Below are 13,047 nucleotides of genomic sequence, written 5' to 3' on the forward strand. Positions count from 1 at the left end.
TTTAAATGCATATAAGCAAAACAAAAGTATTCCATGCTTAAATCCTTCAGATCTTTTTCTATAGATATTAGCTAGCAGTATCACCTCTACTTCCACTTGCAGCACTAGCCATTCATGTCATTATCCTGCCAACAGACTGAAGGGACAAACTTGGGTATGGAAAAATGGTAATTTGCTCTATTTTTCTATTATAGCATCAATTTCAAATTTCAGTTCTGGTCGTGGTAAACTGAATACAGTCACAGATACAACCCGTCATCTCTCTCCCTCCATCCTCCTCCTTTTCTCTGAGATTGCCTTGGGAATGCCAGAGCTGGTAGGGAGGGCTGTCTCCTTCCTTGGGCCTTTAGAAGATCACAAGTGATCGACTCTTTATCTTTGCATTTTAGCTGAGTCCTCCTTTTCCTAGACCAAATAGTAGCCTAATTTGCTAGTTATGGGGTCTTTAGACGGGTGTGTAAATGGAGTCCAGAGCCCCCCGGTCCACATATTTTTTAAATTTCATCTAGTATCCTGCCACCATATTCATAACTTCAATAACAGTGAAACTAATTCCCCTGGAGGAAGGATGGATGTGGTGAGACGCTGGCTCCATTGGACTGAGAATCCCAAGTTCAAGGCCCCAGTCTTAGTTCTTTCATGAACTAGATTCTCTGGCCTCATTTGCTTTGTCTGTGAAACAGTGAGGTTGACTAGATGATTGCTAAAGTCCATATTCTATGAGTCTATGAGGTTCTTTTGGGAGCATGCTCATTTAAAAGTTCTTAGTGGAGAAATAGACCTCAGCTTCTAAAGACAGGACCTGCAACAAACAACCCAGCCCATTCTCAAGCCTGTCCTTCATCACTGAGCTCCAGAAATGTAGGCAGGTATTTACAGCAACGTTGAAGCCTTGGGCCGAATGAGAGAGGAGGGCGGAGGACCTCCAGAATTGCCAGACAGCTGAGTACGATGAAGTTGAAATGGAGCAGCTATTAACATGGGGGTTGGAGCAGCATGACAGCTGTGGATCTGGGGCAGGAGGAAGGAAATGAACAGGCAAGTACACCGAAAAGAAAGATGATGTGTTTCCTTCACTGTTTGTGAAGCAGCAGGCACAAAACTTATCTGAAGGCGGGGACAAAAGTCTTCAAGTCTCTACACTGATGATCATTTCAGCTACAACCACACAGGGGCACTGGCACTGGTGTCGCAGCACCCACAGGCCAGCAACAACTCCACTACATGGAAAGAGGTCACTTACTTCTAGATCTCATTGTGAGGTTTTCTCTTGAGGACAGTGGCAATCCCTTATAGCTGATTAGATAGGAATGACAGGAATTTCATCCATGCCCTGTAACTTGGCAGTTTCTTCCACTCATGTAGGCAACATTTACTTCCCCGCCTTCTCGATCTTGACCCAGGCCACGTATGACTTGCTCTGACCAAAAAAAATACGGGTGGAAGAGACAGTGTGGGCTAAATTCTTTCAGAGCCATCACACAGTCTGGCTCGCCGTCTTGTGTTCCCGGGATCTTGCATTTCTGTGATCTGAGATCCTGAGCCCTGTAATGCAAAACAGACCTCAACAAGATCAGCAACCTGGAATCCAGTCCAGCTCAGCCTGGATCAGCCAAATCTCAGCTGACTAACAGATCCATGAACATAAATGTTTATGATTGTAAGCTATGGAGAGATTTAGGGTTGTTTTCATATAGCATCAGTGCAGCAACAGCTGACTAATAAAGCTCTTAAGATTCTTCATTCACAAGTTGCAGACCTGAATAGAAAATGTCAGAGGAGAAAATAAGAGCTGCTTTTGGAGAAGTCGTGAAAGCACTGAGAAATGTGGCTGTCACATCATCCTGTAAACAGTAAAGATAAGGCTTGTGGAGATAGAGCTGTTTACACTTAACTCGCCACTGTCATCTTCCTGCCCCCCACCTGTGGGGGCCAATGTTCAGTCCAGAGCCAGCAAATGTACATGGCTGAGTCATGCTGTGCAATATACATGGCTGAGTCATGCTGTGCAATACACATGGCTGAGTCATGCTGAGCTATCACCCATGGCCTTCCTGGATCTCTGGGTCCCTGGACAATTGTGCTGGAAACACTGTTCATGGCAGTGTTTATTGGAGAGGAGGTATACTGACAGCATCTGCAGCGTGTTAGCTGTACTCGTGACCTTTATCACATTATATTTGGATTATATAATTTAGACAATCTCTTTCTGCCCTGATGGACCATGTGCTTCTGGAGAGCAGGATCCATGTCTGAATCAACTTGATGACTTCCTCCTCCTCAAAACTCTGCCCCACAAGAGAGCCTAAAACTACTGAATACATGTTGAATGAACAGAGGAATTAGAGGAAGAATCTAAAAATGGCCCTTATTCAAATGGGATTTTTAAAACTCTCTTCTTTGCACTTGGGCACCTGCATTTGTAAATAGTCACAAGTTACTGAATCAGAAACATAATAATTCTTACCATCTCCCAGCCAGGAATTTAATCCGAGAGCCTTTTTAAAGGAGCACAGTCCCTGGAATGAGCCCCAGTCACACCCTGCCTAATTCTCCTCCTCTGGTGTAGCTATTTTTTGCCATTGCATAAACCTGTCTGTCCTCTCTCCTCAGGGTCCTTTGCAAAACATGTTGCTTCTTTAAAAAAAAAAAAAGAATAAAAGAGAATGGAATGGAGGTCTTCATGTGTGGGTTAGGGTGTGAATACCTGAAGGGGTTCGCCTGGCCTCGTTGGGCTACCCAGTGGTTCTGGCACACGTGGCTGCTCCCGTGGGGCTTTGGCAGGAGTGGACTCTGTTTTTGATACCTGCAGAGCACTAATAAAACCTCCTCTTTGACCATCTTTAGGGATGGAGAATTATTCTGGCCAGACACAGAATAAGAGAAAACTGATCGTCATCATATACATCATCATATACATCATATACAAACATTAGCATGTTGAAAAAGCAGTGAGGAGAAAAATATGCTTGCATCTGGATAGAAAACTGGAGGATAAGATCCACCAGGAATTAACAGTTATCTCTGGAGAGGGACAGTGAAATCCGGGCGGGAGGGGGCAGGAGGAGGAGGAGGGGAAATCAAGGGGACAGATCTCCTTTAATATACTTTGGTACTATTGGAAACAATGTAATACATGTATTACCTTCTTAATACCTTCTTAATATTAAAAAACAGAGCAAAATAGATGTGTGAGGAGAAAAAGAGACCCACAATGATGGAATGACTTTTAGGCCTGCAGGTAGGTTGGAAAAAACTTGGATTTTTAAGAGAAATTGTGTATCAAAAGTAGGATTGTCTAGTAAACAAAGATGGAAGGAGGAGTTAGAAAAGAGGAAGTGTTTTTGAGTTCAGTGTCCAGAAAATGAAGTTTTCTTCTGGGAGATTCTGTGGACAGAATCCAGAGAAGCTACTAAGTCTGCACATGGATAACGGTAAAAACATCTTTACAAAAGGTTGGCAGAGAGTGGGAATTTTAAAAAGCCTTGTTTATCTGATGATGAGAAAAGACTGTGAATGGCGCTAGAGGGAACAGTTTAGGGGGAGAGATGGAAGGGTGACCAGAATACAACTCTAAGGCCTTCCCTGGTGGTCCAGTGGTTAAGACTCCATGCTTCCAATGCAGGGGGCATGGGTTCAATCCCTGGTCAGGGACGTTACACATGCCATGTGGTATGGCCAAAAAAAACAAAACAAAACAAAACAAAAAAAAAAGAACACAACTCTAAAAATTCATCCTATACCAGGGGTTCTCACCGGGGGCACTTTCTCCCCAGGGACATTTGGAAATGTCTAGAAACATTTTTGGTGATGCTACTGGCATCTAGTAAGTAGACGTCCTGCAACACACAGGCCAGCACCGCCACCAAAGGGATCACCCAGCCACCCAAAATGTCAATAGCACTGAGGCTGAGAACCCCTGTACTAGACTAAAGTGAAAATTGAGATTGAGAAGTGAACACCTCACCCTGGGTGTGCTTTACAGCTTACAAGGTGTTTTCCCACCCATTTACTCCTCATCCCAAACCCTGAGGGAAGCAGGGCCGGCATCCTTATTTCCCTGAGGCAGCTGAGGAATGGGAAGTCTGGGACCAACCCAAGGTCACAGAGCTTGGAATCCAGGTACTGGGCCTGGGCTCCATGCTCGTCCGACTTTCTCGTGGAACCCACATGACACACTGAAGTCCTCTTGCAACCAAATGGTTGAGTGAATATGTGCTATACTCCAGGAAAGGGGCTGCCATTGAAGCACAAAGTAGGAATGTCTCAATTCCAGGGTGTAGTGATCAGAAGAAACTGATGGAAAATTATTCAAGTGTCAGTGAAATAGCTACAGAGTTTTCTCCTTAGTAGTGGCTCTTAGTCACGTTTGTTGTACACCCGCAAAAGGAATTTTTGATATACAGAGATCTGAAAGTGCTCGGCTTGCTCAGGGAAAGGCAATCTCACGCGGTCAGAAAGCGGGGTGTATCAAGAGACATGGTGGGCGATAAGGTTAGAGAGGACGAGGGCTGGAGACGGAGTGAGGAATGGAATTGGATTCTGTCGGTGACGAGGAACCCTGGACGTTGTTAAGGGCAGTGGTGACATGACTTGACTGGTATTTAGTAAGCCCGCTCCATGAAGAACATTGTCTTTGAAAGAACATTTATTCTTCCTGCCCGTATTACAAAACAGGTTGCTTTTGAAAGCATTGCATTTGATGTTGGTGGGTTTTCATTGAGGACTGGGTGCTTTGCTGCAATTTGGATGAAACCACTTTCCGAGAGATCGGAGGCAGATGAAAATAGCATCTTGCACAGCTGTCCATCTGGGTGCCTGTTTAAGTACATAGTAAGTGAAGTCATAGCACAAATACTCACATGACTAACTATCATCTGAACTAACCCAAACGGGTTTATTACTCCAATTCTAAATTCAAATGCACCAAAATAGGCTCCAGTGTGTTCCCAGGGTATGTAGTATCATTTACATGTGCTAACTCTGGAATGGAAATCATCACACTCAAAGGCATTAGAAAAGAGAGCCTTTATTTACTTACTTATGGCACCATGCTGGCTACTACCAAATAAATTGCTGTCTTTGCCTTTTAACTGCTTCCAATTCATATGTTAATACAACATTTATCTATTTCTCAGGTGATACATTCTCACTGTAGAAACATTAGAAAATGCAGATAAGTAGATGGCAGAAAATGTGTCACCCACTATTTCTTTCTAGAGTTTTTTTCAAATTAATAAAGATAAGTTATCATTTTTCTCAAAGGATAATTCTGAAATCACACTTGTGTTTTCCTGTTTAAAAATTAAATCTTGGGATTTCCCTGGTGGTCCAGTGGTTAAGAATCTGCCTGCCAGTGCAGGGGACACGAGTTCGAGCCCTGGTCTGGGAAGATCCCACATGCCGTGGAGCAACAAAGCCCGTGCACCACAACTACTGAGCCTGCGTGCCACAACTACTGAAGCCCGTGCGCCTAGAGCCCGTGCTCTGCAATAAGAAAAGCCACGGCAATGAGAAGGCTGCGCACTGCCACAAAGACCCAGCAGACATCAATCAATCAATCAATAAATAAACAAACAAATTTATTTTTTAAAAAAATTAAAATCTTCCATTTAAGTAAGTACATAAACCTAATCTATCCTCCAGGTAACTCTTTTTCTTCTTGGTGAGGTTTATGCCAATGTGATAACCTCTCTGGGAGTATAATTGCATGTACAAAAGTATTTGCCCTTAAAAAAAACTGCAACATTGCCTCATGAATTGTTTTTTTCTTAACTAGTTAATTTAACATTTCTAAATATTCTTAGTTTTTCAGAAATTATGACATTGTGGATTATTTGTTCCTATAGAGCACATTTTTGTTTCAGCCCTGATAATTCAGTTTTCATTTCTTTTCCCCAAAACAGGTTAAAAATCATTGCCGATTCTAAAAGAGAGACTTTGATTCAATTTTACTTCGTTCTTTAAACCTGCAGTGGGGGAATCAGTGTGTGTCACTCATTCACAGCTCTCCAGGTCATGGAGGCACAGTTAGTACCGTGAGGGTATCACAGCAGTGACTGAAGATTCTAGTTCTAGAGTTGCTTTCTAAGTCATCCTTTTAAACATGTGAGGCATGGTGCCTTTCACTCCTAACTTCCTCTTACAGTTTCAGGGAAGATACATCAGGATATCTTATTGTCTTGAGGTTGTCACTGTCATTGTCACTCTAGGGGGCCCTTGATCCAACGCTGTCCAGTGACCCATAAGGTAGTGGGCCTGAGGGCTTTTGCCCTGTAAAGGTGATCACAAGCTAATCAAACTTTGTCCCTCTGAAATGAGGACTAAACGATTTGTGGCCCTTTGGCCAGTGGGTAGTGAAAGGAGAAGGCAGAAGTCACAAGCAGAGGAAGAGAGGCCTATGCAGGAGACCACGTGGGTCAGAGAAGCTGGAGGCAAGGAGAGGATGGACGGAGCTGTGAGTGGTCCATCCACAGGCATCCTTATAATTAACTGCCTTTCTCTTTAAGGGAATCACATGCCTTGTTTTTGTTTTGAACAATCAAAAGTGCTCCATGCTTATTTTCATTCTAGAGTTCATGGTGATTAGCATAAGCTTTACACAAAGTGAGTCTTAATGTTTATGGAAATAAATAATTCATTTGTTCTCTCCAACAACATTGTATTCAAGACCTTGGAAAAACTCCACATAAAATGTCATGATTCTGAAAGACAATATGAAGAGAATTAGCAGACAAGACCCAGACTGGGAGAAAATACTTGCAAAAGACATATCTGATAAAGGACTGTTATCCAAAATATACAAAGAACTCATGAAACTCAACAATAAGAATACAAGCAACTCAATTAAAAAAGGGGCCAAATACCTTAACAGACACCTCACCAAAGAAGATATACAGATGGCAAATATGCATATGGAATGATACTCCACATGTGTCATCAGGGAAATGCAAATTAAAACAATGAGATACCACTACACACCTATTAGAATGGCCAAAATCCAGAACACTGACAACACCAAATACTGACAAGGATGTGGAACAACTGGAATTTTCATTTATTGCTGGTGGGAAAGCAAAATGGTATAGCCACTTTGGAAGACAGTTTGCCAGTTTCTCACAAACAAATTCTTGCCACATGATTCAGCAATCATGCTTCTTGGTATTTACCCAGAAGAGGTGAAAATTTTATGTCCACAAAACAACCTGCATGTGGATGTTTCTAGCAGCTTTATTCATAATTGCCAAAACTTGAAAGCAACCAAGATGTCCTTCAGTCGGTGAATGGATAAACTGTGGCCCATCCAGACAATGGAATATTATTCAGCACTAAAAAGAAATGAGGTCTCAAGCCATGAAAAGACATGGAAGAACCTTAAATGCATATTACTAAGTAAAGGCAGCCAATCTGCAAAGGTATACATACTTTGTGATTCTAACTATATGCCATTCTGGAAAAGGCAAAACTATGGCGACAGTAAAAAGACTTGTAGTTGCCAAGGGTTGGGCTGGGGAGGGATGAATAGGTAGAGCAGAGAGGAGTTTTAAGTCAGTGAAACTATTCTGTATGATACTATCATTGTGGACTTATGTCATTTACATTTGTCTAAACCCATAAAATGTACAGCACCAAGAGTGAACCCTAATGTAAACTATGGTCTTTGGGTGATAATGATGTGTCAATGTGTGTTCCTCAACTGTAACAAATGTACCACTCTGATGGGAGATCTTTTAACAGTGCTATACATGTGTGGGGCAGGGAGTATATGGGAAATCTCTGTACTTTCTTAATTTTGCTGTGAACCTAAAACTACTCTAAAAATATGAAGTATTTTCTAAAAATACAAAAAAAAATCATCATTCCTGATCTCAAGGAATTTTTGAGATATACACACAAATATCTGCAGACAAATAAAAATATAGTAATTTTAAGATGGCTAAAATAACATGTAACATTTAGGATGCTTTTGACTTCAGCAAACAGAAGACCTAACTTAAATAGCTTAAACAAAGAGAATCTCACATAACCAGAAGTCTGGAGATAAGGCAGCTCCAGAGCTTGTTGGTTCAGTGGCCCAAGGACATCATCAAGGAAGGACCCGGGTTCCTCCCATCTTTGTGCTCTGCCATCTTCAAGGTATTGACTTTGGTCCTGAGGCTCCTTCCCTCATAGATGCCAGACAGCTATTCCTCCTCCAAGTATCAAACCTCACATAACAGTATGAAGACTGGCACAGAGAATGTTCCTGAGTCCTGTTCCAAGGGAAATTTTCCCAGAGACCTACCAGCTGACTTCCCTTCACATTTATTGCCATTTTCTTATACGAGTCACTGGCAGGGGAAATGGAGTTACCTTTATTGGTTTAGCCTAATCAAGAGTCCCACCTGATTATACTGTATTACAATAATTGAAATTTGCCAAGCAAAATGTTCTTTCTATTTCCCTCCCTCCCTCTCCTTCTCTCTCTTTCTCTCTCTCTCTCTCTCTCACACACACACACACACACACACACACACACGCACGCACACACACACACAAGATAAATATATAAGATGACGGATGTGTTAATTACCTAGATGGGAATCCTTTCATAATGTATACATATATCAAATCATCACAATATACATGTTAAGTATCTTACAATTTTATTTGTCAATTACACCTCAATAAAGCTGAAAAAAAGACTTTAGAGGGGCTCATGACTATCCAATCCCTCAACCTAATAGGGGTCTAGTAGACAGGAGGTGGGGGGGGGGTATAAAATGACTCTTTAGTGGGCGAGAGCGTCTGTCACATGGGTCAAAAGGGCAAGTTAAAAATACTGATAGAATAAAATAGAGAATAAATTAAAGGTAGTAATAAAAATCTAGATAAAATATAAATTAAGAAAAAAGATTAAATACAGCATAGTTTAATGAGAAGAGGAAAACAGAAGCTGCGGAAAATAAGATCTAACTGAAACATTAAATCCAGAAAACTAAAAGACTGAAAGGATGAAATGATGAAACAGGTTAAGACCAGCAGTTCTCAAAGTATGGTTCTTGAACAGGCAGCAGCAGTGTTACCTGGGAACTTGTTAGAGATGCAGATGATTGGAACCCACACCAGGATTACTGAATCAGAAACTCTGGTGGTAGGGCCTAGCATCTGTTTTAACAGGTTCTCCTGGTGATTCTGATGTAGCCAAAATCTGAGGATCCAAAAGGGAAATAGACATTTTCAAACATTAAGAATTATAAAACTGAAAAGATCAATAGGCAAAAGGGCAAAATAAAAACTAGCACCTGGACCAATTCCTGGGTTAACGGTCCTCTGATTCCCTTTAGCACTGCCACCCTTTACCATCCCTTCCTGACTGACCACCCATTTGGTTGCCCAGCCAAATCAGAGGTTCTCCCCCGGCTACCCTTTAGAATCACCTGGAGAATATTTAAATGATGTTATATCTCAGATCCCACCTCAAACCATCTAGGTTGGAATCCCTAGGGGTGGGGACCTGTCATCTGTATTCTTAAGAAATCCTTAGGTGATTCTATTGTACACCCATAGCTTTGAACCACTGGCTGAGAGCCTCTGGGCTGAGAGCTGAGGGTCAGAGAGGCCTCCTGCTCTCCGTGGCTCCCTTGGCCTCACGTTTGCTTCCCCAACAACCTGACTAAGAACATTTGGGAAAAGATGAAGCAAGCACGCGTGCAGCTCATTTCTCCAGCAGGTCTACACATCCTGCCCTACCAGATAACTCCATTTGGATTCTGGGTTGCTCAGTGTGGGAAAGCACAGGCCGATGCTGGAGTCCTTGATGTCTCTTGTGTCTTCTAAACCCCTGCTGCGAACACAGTGCCCTCCAGCTAGGCAGCATCCCATCAGTGCAGCTGCCTTGGGTGGGCAGAGCTTGGCCCCCACGGAGGCTGGGCGTGGCAGTTAAAAGCAAACCACAGTGGCCAACAACTCATCCAAGCACTCCCTCAAAGAGTGCCCCTCCGCAGGCTGATCTGGTGCTCTGCTCTCTCACCAAGAATGCGGCAACACTTTTATCTCAATCTTGGGCAGGTGTATTAGCCAGTTTTCCTTCCTGGCTCATTTTCGTCCCCTCTCTGACATGGATTACTTGATCCTTCAGCCTAATGCACTGGACTCTAGGGGCGCATGGCCCACACCACTGACCCCCTCATTGAATCAGCAGTGCCTACAAGGTAAGACACTTCCTGTTCACTTGGAGAAAGATTTCTGGAGTCCTGAACATTAAAGGACCACAGTGCAGGCCTCTCGTCCATTCTTGAGTCATCTCCCTGAACTTCACATCTCTACAGACAGATCCCTTCTCCTCTGCACACCTTAGTGCCCGTCTGCCCTTATCCACTCTGCGGATAGGACCTGCTGACTCGTTTCCCCTATGTGTCCTTCAATCAGCAACCTTGACCCCCACAGTTCCCTCATCATACATCTTAAATATCTGAATCAGTAATTCTCAGTCATGGCTAGACTCCCCTGAGAAGATTGTATACATACATGGGACTTCCCCGGTGGTCCAGTGGTAAAGAATCCGCCTTCCAATGCAGGGGACATGGGTTCGATCCCTGGTCAGGGAACTAAGATCCCACATGCAACGGGGCAACTAAGCCCGCATGCCACAACTACTGACCTTGCACGCCTCAACAAGAGAGCCTGCGTGCAGCAAAAACTACAGAGCCCATGCGCCCTGGAGCCTACGCGCCACAACTAGAGAGAGAAAACCTGCATGCCACAACTAGAGAGAAGCCCGCGAGCTGCAACTAGAGAGAAGCCTGCGCGCCACAATGAAAACCCGACACAGCTAAAAAAAAAAAGAAAAAAAATAAAGATTATATATATACATATGGATAGTACTTTGTGGTGGTGATGCTTCTCAAGAGGGTGAGTGCAGAGAGGAAACAAAGAAGGGTCTAAGGAAGGAGCCTAAGGGAACCTAAGGAATTTGTGTGTGTGTATATATATATATATATATATATATATATATATATATATATATATATATAAAATTATAATATATAACATATAATATATAATGTATAAAGGAATTAATATAATATGTATACAATGTATGTATAAAGGAATTTATATATGTTATAACATATAATATGTAAGTTCATATATATAAAGGAATTTACATACATAATATAATCAAATACAATATATAATCATATATAATTAATATAGTATATATTATATTGATTACAATATTATATAAAAATTCCTTTATATTTATATATTGTATGTAATTATAGTACATATGTAATTATATATACATATATATGAATTTCTAAGAAATTTTATTATATATATTTCCATACAATATATCCTATTATATTATAATTAATATAATACATTATATATTAATTATTTATGTATATTAAATTACATGTTCCATGTAATTATATTATATTAAATCCTTTTATATATTATATGTAATTATTATACATATACCTATATATAAATTCCTTAGGAATTCATATATATGTAAACTATTATAATTAATATGATATATAATATTGAAAGGAATTTATATATAATGTAGTTAATATATTATATATTAATTACATATGATTACATATTATATGCAATTATATATAAATTCTTTATATAAGTTCATATATTATATAATAATATATGTACATTCCTTTAGTTATATGTAATTATTTTATATTATATAGATATATAAATTCCCTAGGTTCCCTTCTTAGAGATTCTGATTTACATGGTCTAGGTCAGGGTCTGAGCATTTTAGAAGCTTCTCAGGTGATCTTCCTGTGCAGTCAAGATTGAGAACCACCAATTTAGAATGAAATCTTTGTAAACTCAGATTTCTAGGTAAGGTAAATATAACACATTTAAAGCAAAAGGGAGAAATACAGCTTACAAAAGTCCCCAAGTAATTCATGTCCAGGGGAAGAAGCCCTGGCTGGTCACCTCCTCTGCCCTCACCCGCTTGAGAAGCATCACCACAAAGCACTATCAGTGGCCCCTGAAGCCACACGGACTCCTCCATTGAACCTTCATCTTCCATCCTGGCCCAAAGTCTTCGCTCGCACTCACCCGCCCCAGGCCCCCCGCCCACCGACCTCCACACCGGTAGAGAGCTCAGTTCAATCGCCTCTTCACACCTGCCTCTACTGCTAAGTCTCCCTGGAACCAACCACACAGGTGATGCTCCTGAGGTTTCTTCTCGTCTTCAAGACCATCTTTGCTGAAGCTCCCAGCAGTGGCAAAGCAAGACACATGAGAGGAATGCCCCACAGGGGCCAGCAGGCGGCGGTTCAGCAGAAAAGAGGACTGGGAGGTAAGTGACCAGCTGTCCTGGCTTGCTTGTTTCAGTGCTAAAACTGGGACAGTATTAGACAAACCAGGTCAGTTGGTCACCCTACAGCTTTGTATCCTTCTGGAATGGAAACTCAGGTGGGGCAGTGAGACCTTCCTTAACACAAGCATCTTCTGTCTTCTTTGTTGCCCTGTACCCATGCAGGGAGTTATTTTTCCAATTTTATTTTTTGCTTTTTCAAAAAATTAAGCAATTGATGTGTCAATCATAGAAAAATTTAAATATCCAGAGAAGCAAGATGAAAACAAATGAAATCGCTTGTAATCTCATTCCCCAAAGTAAACGACTTTTGAGATTCTAGCGTTTTGAGATTCAATCTTTTTATGCATATATATTCTAAATTTCTATGCATATATAAATATGTTAAATTTATTTTTCTCTTAGAGAAATCAAAGATGTCGAGAGAGTAGAAAAGATCATTCAGCGCAAATGAAAGATGGCACACCAAGGGAAATGAAAATGAAAACATGAATGACTCAGTAAGTTAAAGTGGAGAGAATTTGAGCTTCGCCAGAGCCATGGCCTTGCTCTGAGGCATCGGGGTTGTGCTTTGTCTGTGGAGGGAGGTGGTTAGAGCCATGAGATCATGCTCCTGGCATCCCCTCTGATGGTGACCAAGGTTCTGTGTACATCCTAGGCTCCAGAACTCAAGGGGACTGTATGGCACTTTCACAAGAGGCAGTTGCTATAGC

Source organism: Balaenoptera ricei, chromosome 5 (assembly GCF_028023285.1).
Source record: "Balaenoptera ricei isolate mBalRic1 chromosome 5, mBalRic1.hap2, whole genome shotgun sequence".
NCBI classification, from domain to species: domain Eukaryota; kingdom Metazoa; phylum Chordata; class Mammalia; order Artiodactyla; family Balaenopteridae; genus Balaenoptera; species Balaenoptera ricei.